The following is a 9,283-nucleotide window of genomic DNA, read 5'->3' as shown; positions in this document are numbered from 1 at the left end:
ATTTTATGGAAAGGTGTTTGTGCATATTTTCCTCTTGCCTTTGAAGAAAAACAGCAATGAGTGATTTTTCAGTAGTCTACATTTTTGCTGCTCTTGCTAGTGCAGTAAATTATAGTAAGAAAAAATCAGAACTTGTCATTTACCCTTTCATCTTCTTCACAAAATTAAGGTTGCCAGAAGTCTAGATGTAATTTTATAAGTTCTGATTTTAGTATTTTGTCCTGCTACAATGATAAAAAAGTTCTAGTCTGGGGACATATACATATATCAGCTCCTGGAAGGGACTCAGGTGGCTACATCCTCCAGCATGTCTCAGTTGCCAGCATAAGCTTCTGAATTTCCAGGATGAGAGCTGAGATTCCTGTGCTGTGGAAAGTATCAATGTTTAGTGCATGCTATGTGTTAGACCTCCTATGAGGAGGAGAGGAAAACAAAGAAGAAAAGAACGAGAGATAACAAAAGTTCAGTGTCTACCTACAGAATTCAAATATCAGCTCCCATGGAAGAGATCTGACAGGCTGAGCTGTGCAAGGAAAGAACTGCACTGCCAGAGATTTCATCCAGCAGCAGTCATGGCTATTGGTTGTTCTATTTTCAGAAGCAACAAATTCACTTATGGTTAAAATTTATATATAAAATACCGGAGTGCTGGCCTAACTCTTTTTCTTATACCACTTGTAGGATGGGAAGGATGTGTTGGCATTTGTGAGAAAAAAAGTAAATTGTTTTCATATGTCACAGAGCATGAAAATAGACAAGGACATATTGAGAATAAATATATGCCTTTACTGGAGAAATGGATATAGTTTTTGGAGTATAAGTGCCCTTAGAGGAAGGATGGAATTAGGCACACAGAGTTGAAAGTAATATAATTTTTTTTTTTTTTTAAATATGAGACACTAGACTATTAAAACCTGGATTCATAAAAGGTTTGCCTGTTCTCTTGCTCCTTATTCTTGCGTGAGAAAAAATGTCAGAAGCAAAATCAAAACAAGAATCTCACTGTCTTAAATATGTAGAGAGAGTAGGTTTCATTTTCTTACCTGGAACAGTGGCAGTACTAAACATAGTGTCATGGTTTAAACCCAACCACAAACCTCGTTCACTCACTTCCCCCCCTTCTTGCCCTCCCCCTGCTCCTGGAGAGATGGAGAGGAGAGTCGAAAAGAATGCAACTCCCACGGGTTGAGATAAGAACAGTCCAGTAACTAAAGTATAACAAATCACTACTGCTACCACCAATAATAATAATGATAAAGGAAATAACAAGAGGAAAGAATACAACACCTCAACACCAGCCGACCAATAACTCACCCCACTCCCCCCAGCAGAGCACCGACAGATACCTCCTCCAACCCTGCAGGCCCTAGCCCTTCCGGGTAACTCCCCGTTACATCCTGGGCATGACGTGCTGTGGTATGGAATACTTCTTTGGCTAGTTTGGGTCAAGTGTCCTATCTCTGCTTCCTCCCAGCCTCCCCTCCTTGTGGAGGATTGGCTTGTCGAAAAAGGTCAAAAGGTCACATTCCCATCAACGAGCTGAAACAAGACATCTGTGTAGAACATGGTGCAAACCTCTCACGCCAGATAATGAGGAAATGAAGGACACTGGCAAACAGCAACATACTATGACCAGTCACAGCCAAGGCCACTAAGTGATAAGTGCATGAGAAGGAGGATGGTGGTGGGGGGGGTGCACAGTGTAGCTGCAAAAATGTAGAAGCTATAAACCAATGATCTTGTAACATGTAGAAGCTACAAACCAATGATCTTGTAACATGTAAAAGCTATAAGCCAATGATCTTGTAACATGTAAAAGCTATAAGCCAATGATCTCTGTATGCAAGGTATATAAGTATCCATCTGCTTAGCAATAAACGAGACTTGTTGGTCATCATCTGATGAGCTCGTCTCCCGGTGATTCCCACACCTCCTCCCTGGCAGAGCATGAGGCTCAGAAAGTCCTTGGCCAGACCAAACATTTGAGCAGCAACTGAAAACATCGGTGTTATCGGCACTGTTCCCAGGCCAAAAATGGGAAACATAGCACTGCACTAGCTACTAAGAAGGAGAAAAATAACTGCTACTGCTGAACCCAGGACAGTATCCACCCCTTATTCCATACCATTCACGTCATGCTTAGATCCCACATTTTCAATATACCATCACTCTTATCTCAGTGCACTCTTAGCTCATGGACCAGTCCCTATAAAGCTGCTGAGTTCATGTGGTACATGATGGCAGGCTCCATCTCTTGTAACAATCTCTCAGAGCAGGAGAGGCTGTGTGCAGCTTTCACACTCGTGAATAACCTGGTCAATAGTGTCCATTGCTAAGTCCGCCCCTCGATCATGAGTCCATCTCTGTGTTGCATCTCTGCCCTGATGGCCTGAAGTGCCATGGGCCCACCAGGCTCAAAATAATTCACAGTTCCCTTCAGCAGTTTCTGTAGCTTGTTGCTGGGGACTCCATATGGCTGCCTTCCATCTCTGATGCTTCCAAAGCACTGGAGGGGCCCAGAGGACTAGACACTGCCTCATACTGTCTCACACACACTGCCACTCATGACTGTCCAGCCTTGGGGAAGACCTCTTGGTCCTCCCATATTGTTGTCTAACGCCAGACAAGAAGCAAACCTCACTCTGCTTAACTTCTGAGATCAGACAAAATGGTGGTGGGTAGAACACCCTCTGTGTGTGTGCCAGCATGCTGATCCCCATCACAACCAGCAGGCAGGTCCCAAGGGTACCCAAAGGCCATTCAGACCCTTCAGAACTCTCCAATGACGCTGCTGTGCTTGTCCCTGGGGCTGGTGCAGCTGCTGTGCTTGCCGGCTCTCCCACCACCAGCTTCTCTTTCCCTGGGTGCAGCTCTTCCTCCTCTGCCTTGCTGGGAAATGCTGCCTGGGCTCCTGCATCCTCCTGGGGCTCGGCGGGCGGCTTCCGGGGGACGCTCTCGGCCGTCGCGGGGCTGGGCTCCTCCGCGGGGCTGGGCTCCTCCGCGGGGCTGGGCTCCTCCGCGGGGCTGGGCTCCTCCGCGGGGCTCGGCTCCTCCGCGGGGCTCTGCTCCTCGGCCGCCTCCTCCCGCTGCTCAGCAGCCGCCTTCCTCCCGGCCTCCGGCCCCGCTCCCGCCGCCGCCTGGTCCCCGGGGCCGCTCTCCCGGGCCGCTTCGGCCGCCGCCGGCTCCCGGGGCCACTCCCCCTCGGCTCCCCGCAGCCTCACGAAGACAGAGGCGAGGACAAGGGCCAGGGCGGTGAAGAGCAGCGGGACGGCCCGGTACAAGTCCACGGCCACTTCCATCTCTCCCTGCTGCTGGAGCCCACCCGTATTACAAGCCATTGCCATAAAGTACAGTGAAACAAGAAACTTAGCCCAAGCTGCACACTTGATAAACACTATCACAGCAAATGCCGGCTCTAAGTAATGTACTACATTCTGAAACTCTGAGAGCAAGAGAAACAGCTTTGAGAGCCAATAAATCAGCATTGTGACGACTATTAATCCGATCATCTCTGTCGTTTTCTCAACCCTTCGAGCCCCACGTTGGGCGCCAAAAAGAATTGTGGTTTAAACCCAACCACAAACCTCGTTCACTCACTCCCCCCCACTTCTTGCCCTCCCCCTGCTCCTGGAGTGACGGAGAGGAGAATCGAAAAGAATGCAACTCCCACCGGTTGAGATAAGAACAGTTTAGTAACTAAGGCACAACACAAATCACTACTGCTACCACCAATAATAATAATGATAAAGGAAATAACAAGAGGAAAGAATACAACACCTCAACACCAGCCGACTGATAACTCTCCCCATTCCCCCCAGCAGAGCACCGACAGATACCTCCTCCAACCCTGCAGGCCCTAGCCAAGTTACCTTCCGGGTAACTCCCAGTTACATCCTGGGCATGACGTGCTGTGGTATGGAATACCTCTTTGGTCAGTTTGGGTCAGGTGTCCTGTCTCTGCTTCCTCCCGGCCTCCCGTCCTCCCTGGCAGAGCATGAGGCTCAGAAAGTCCTTGGCCAGACCAAGCATTTGAGCAGCAACTGAAAACATCGGTGTTATCAGCACTGTTCCCAGGCCAAAAATGCGAAACACAGCACTGCACTAGCTCCTAAGAAGGAGAAAAATAACTGCTACTGCTGAACCCAGGACACATAGGATGGTTCAAACTGAAGAATAGAAAGTTTCAGACTCAGACAGTTCCATACCACATTCAAGCAGGTTTTGTTCTATCTGGGGAGGTTAGGGTGGTGGTGTTGGTGGTGTCAGTTTTATTCTGCAGAATCTTTGATTTAATCAAAACAGTCAAAACCAGAATAATTCATTATGAATTGCTTCATCAAGAAAAATCAAGCAGGTGGGGTACATAGCTTGATCAGTTAGCATTAGGACAAAATTACTAGCTCTTAATGAAGGCCTGATTATTTATGCCACCTTCTAAATGAATTAAGCCTTCTGTGTATATGGTAGACTCAACTTTCCCTAGCTTTAGGGATCTGCAGCTGAGTCTAGACTGTCTTGCATAGAAATATGTACCTTAACTTATGATTCATCTAGCATATTTAAATATCTGCCTTCACATGAGGTGAATCAGGTCATAAATTTCAGTGACTCTGTTGATGAGGTCTGCAAAGGGAGCTTGTGCTGAATAACTCAGATACTGGCATGTATAGTTAAATCAACTATCCATCCTAAAGGTTTAGAATGTGATTGTCAGCTAAGGATTATTTGCTGAATATTCGTTTTTCTCTGTGTTTTGGAAATTCTTACTCCAAAAGGAAAATATTATTTCCAGCTATTGATGAGAAATCAACATTGAAGGAACAGACTCGTTGCTGCAGTGCCTTGTTCCTTCAGTATCTGAGCAACAAGCTGAACTGAACCAACAGTGTGCCCTTGCAGTAAAGAAGGTAAATGTTATTCTGGGCTACATTAGGTAAAACATTGCCAGCAGATCAAGGGATGTGATCCTTCCCCTCTCCTCGGCACTGAAGAGGTCAACTTTGCAGTCTTCTGTAGAGTTCTGGGCTCCTGACACTAGGAGACACATGAACATACTGCACAGAGTCCAGTGGAGGGTCACAAAGGTGACGAAAAGCTGGAGTATCTCCTGTGAGGAAAGAGAGCTGGAACTGTTCAGCCAAGAGATGGCTCGGGGGTTAGATTTATTAAAGCGTATGATACCTGAAGGGATGGCACACAGAGGATGAATGCAGGTTCTCTTCATTGGTGCCCAGTGACAGCACTACAGGCAAAGTGCACAAACTGAAACACAGAAGGCTCTATCTGACCCTCAGGAAACACTCTTCACTCTGAGGGTGACAGAGCACTGGAACAGGTTGCCCAGGGAGGTTGTGAAGTCTTACTCTTCAAGATAGTCAAAAGCTGTTTGGGCACGTTCCTGGATAGCTGGCTCTGGGTGACCATACTTAAGCAGATTGGTTTCTGGTTTGGGTGGTTTTGGTTGGTTGGTTGGTTGGTTGTCTGGTTGTTTTTTGTTTGTTTGGTTTGGTTTGGGTTTTTGGTTTGGTTGGTCGGTTGGTTGGTTGGTTTGTTGTGTTGTCTCTTTTTTGTTTGATTTGGGTATTTTTTCCCCCAGTGAACAATTCTCCAAAGCCAGAAAGATTTAATTTATTAAAAAAAACACTTTTTTTTTTTTGTTTTGGGTTTGTTGGGGTTTTTTTTAATTATTTTTAGTTTTGCTCTAAAGCTGTGTGTAGGCTGTTGTCTTGCTATAAACAGGTGTCACAGAATCATAGAACCATAGAATCAATTAGGTTTAAAGCTGGTTTATCACTAGCTTTGATGCCCTTCTCTGGACCCACTGCAGCACGTCAATGTCTCTCTTGTACTGAGAGGCCCAGAACTGAGCACAGGATTTGAGGTGTGTCCTCACCAGTGCCGAGTACAGGGGACAATCACTGTCCTGGCCCTGCTGGACACACTATTTCTTACACAGGCCAGGATGCCATTGGCCGCCTTGACTGCCTGGGCACACGCTAACTCGTGTTCAGCTCTGTGAGTCAGCACCTCCAGGTTCTTTTCTGCAAAGCAGCTTTCCAGTCACTCTTCTCCAGGCCTGAAGCATTGCATGGGGTATCTTCTACCATTGTTTCTTTTTTCCAAAGTCAGGGGAAAAAAAAAAGTCACTGTAGGTAATTTTAAATTTTTAAAGTAACCTGTATTTCCAGCTCTTTTCCATGAAGAGAACACCACCAGATTTTTAAATACATTTCCCCAGTGAAGGCTAAATCCTGAGGTAGCAACTCACTGTTTGCAAGACTTACACATATAAGTCTCAGCTAGGCAAGGCTTGGATTATCTTTAGTTTGATGGTGTATAAATTTAAATACATTGAGTTAGTGAAAATGAGTTAGTAGAAGTACACATTATCATAGTCTGTTAACTGGTAATATGTCAATTTTTTTGAGGATTTTTTGTGTTTGTCTAAAGCCTACTGAAATAAATCGCAGCATTTCAAGCTATGTATTAGTTTTGCTTCAGGAAAAAGCTATAAAAAAACCTTTATAAATAGGTTATTGTTTTTTTCTTCACAAGCTAGCTAACACACATCAAAGGCTACATTTGCTGTCGTCTAATTAGAGCACATCTGGGATAATGTAGAATTTTTGAGAACTGTTCCATAATTCTGGTCACGTCTCATAAAACTGTCTCATAAAAGCAAGAAATAATCCTCTCAAATAAATAAAAGAGAAATTACAGTGTCTGAGGGGCATTAAATGCAAAAAGAAAAAAATATAATAGGGATTGGTAATTGATAACATTTGGAGGATTGATGGGCAATATTTGTAATACACAAAACCTGTTTTATTAGAAATAAAAATTGCTTCAGTTTCTATTAAAATGACAAAAGGATAGGTTTAATTCTTCACCTTTACAGGACAGCTGTATATGAGGCCTTGAGCAACCTGGTCCCTGCCCATGACAGAGGGGTTGGAACTGGATGACCTTAAGGTCTCTTCCAATCCAAACCATTCTGTGATTCTGTGATTCATTTCAGCCATGCAGCTCTTAGTGGGGAAGATTTCACCCTCTTCTGGCTTCTTGGCAGGGAATAGACTTGCAGAGACTTCATGTTTTGCTGGAGCAAGAATCCAAGTACAGCCCTATGATGGGAAATTGGATTGCTCAGGACACTGGTGTATTGCCTTGAACTCTGTATACACTAACCAGGAGGGAGCCCTGTGGAGGTGAAGCAGAATGTGAGCTGAACAGTGCAGCACCTGCTGAAAAAGACATGTTTAGAATGAAGGAGACCTCCTCTTAGTTAATCTTTGGATCTACTCTTACATGCTCTCGCAATAAAATCAACATAGTATCTCTAGAAAGCAAAATTGAAAAGAAAACAAACCAGAGGGGTTGTTTGTGTGTGTTTAACTAGATGACTTTTCTCCTAGTGAGGTTGGTGAGCTTGTCTGAAATCTGGTTTGATTTCAAGTTTACTCATATTAAATCGCTAAAGAGGCTCAGTCAGATTTTCACAGTCATGACAGTGCTCAAGCGAAAAGTGCCAGAACGTTCCTGTGTTGCTGTTTGTTTCTAATGGAGAGCAAGAAAGTACCATCTGCTTTTTACTATTTTCAGTCCTTGCTCAGTAGAGAAAAAGCTTTGTCAACACACAGATCTTGAAGTATAAGGGATGAGATTGCTGGAGCTATGCTGAGGTAGTCTGCTTCCTGAAAAATCAGTGCCTTCAGCATCAACAGGTTGAGCACATGGAGACATAAAATTGATTGACATAGTATTGGACCTCCTTCAAAACACATTCATCTTGGCCACTAACTGTTGTCTGTGACAAGTCAAGGAAAAGCACATCTTTCCTAGTGGGGGAAAGGTTTGCCACCAATTTATTGTGTGATGTACATTACTGGAAGGACATTTTTTTGTATATTCTGTGTTTGTATTAACTGTGTTCATAATTCTCAGCTATGTCTGTATTAATACATTACCTGACCTTGAGGTAAATGACACGCTTTCAAAATGACCAGACAATGACATTCTCTAGGCCTTCAGGTGGAGTGACTGTACTCAAACTGTATGTTGGGTAGAGTCCCATATCTGGCCTAATGACTGAACTGTGCCAGGAGATCCCAAATAACCCTAGCGAAAAGGGTACCAAGGATAGTTATAGCTATAGAAATTCCATAATTTCAATCATAAAAAAATTAGTCACTTATTCTAACCTAGTCATCAAGCTTCTTCTTAATCAGGAGAAAGATATCTTTAAAATATGACTTATTGCCCTTTAGACAGTTATTTTATTATGGACTGACTCTGAAGAATTCTGTCTATCTCTTTGAATATCCCTTTGAAATTCCATCAAAGGGAATTGACATGGCTGGTCTAATTTTCAATGGCTAAGATCAGGTAGGATTAATTGTATTTTCTATAACCAGTTCCATAGTAATTTTCAGCTGTGGGAGACTAATCTTAAAGATCAGTTCATTCCTTTAATTTCCTATTGTCCAACTTGGCTAAGTTTTTCAGTAAACCCAACAAGTGCCATCATGCACCTAAGCTATGTTTAAATTTTTTGAGTCAACACAATGCTGAAGCAGGATATGTTTAAAATGGGAAACATGAAAAGTCTTTATTCCTTAATATACACATTTTAAAATTCCCTGCAAAAATAGTGTTACTGATATTATTGTCCATATAGCAATGTTAGCTGATATGATTTTTTACTGCTAATGTATGAAGATGGTAGATTTGTCACTAAATGAAAATAGTTTTAGTATGAAAATACATTATTGCCTAAGGCCTGACATAATTACAGACATAATGGAAGAAGTTCAGTGACAGTCACTGATTCCACACAGTCCTCATGTAATAGCCCATCACAGGAGTTTGGCTGTTGACTTTTCAGTCAAGTCCGGTAGCTACTGGATAATTTATCTGTTCTGGTGAGAGTGTGCTTTGACTGAAACCTTCACATTAGTCATCCTTTTAGCATAAAGATGCCTTGACAGGCAGATTGATAGAATATGTAAAGTAGAAGGAGTAAGAAAGACAACTTTTTGCCAAAGCGTGTCATCAGCAAAGCTGAGAAATTTCTTCAGACTAACAAGAAAGAAAACATACAAAAGGCTGACAACAGATACTCCCTCTCCCATCACTGGGAAATAAAAATAAGGATAACCGAGACAGTACTTTTTTTTAAAACAAAAATACCCCCCCACACACCTGAAATAGAAAAGATATCTCTCTAAGTAATTGATCTGTACACTTTTACTTCAATTTTAAAGCCTCCTATAACTATCAATCT

The sequence above is a fragment of the Lathamus discolor genome, chromosome 2 (assembly GCF_037157495.1).
Source record: "Lathamus discolor isolate bLatDis1 chromosome 2, bLatDis1.hap1, whole genome shotgun sequence".
Classification (NCBI taxonomy): Eukaryota; Metazoa; Chordata; class Aves; order Psittaciformes; family Psittacidae; genus Lathamus; species Lathamus discolor.
The sequence above is the reverse complement of the archived record's forward strand: the minus strand, read 5'-3'. Positions refer to the sequence as shown.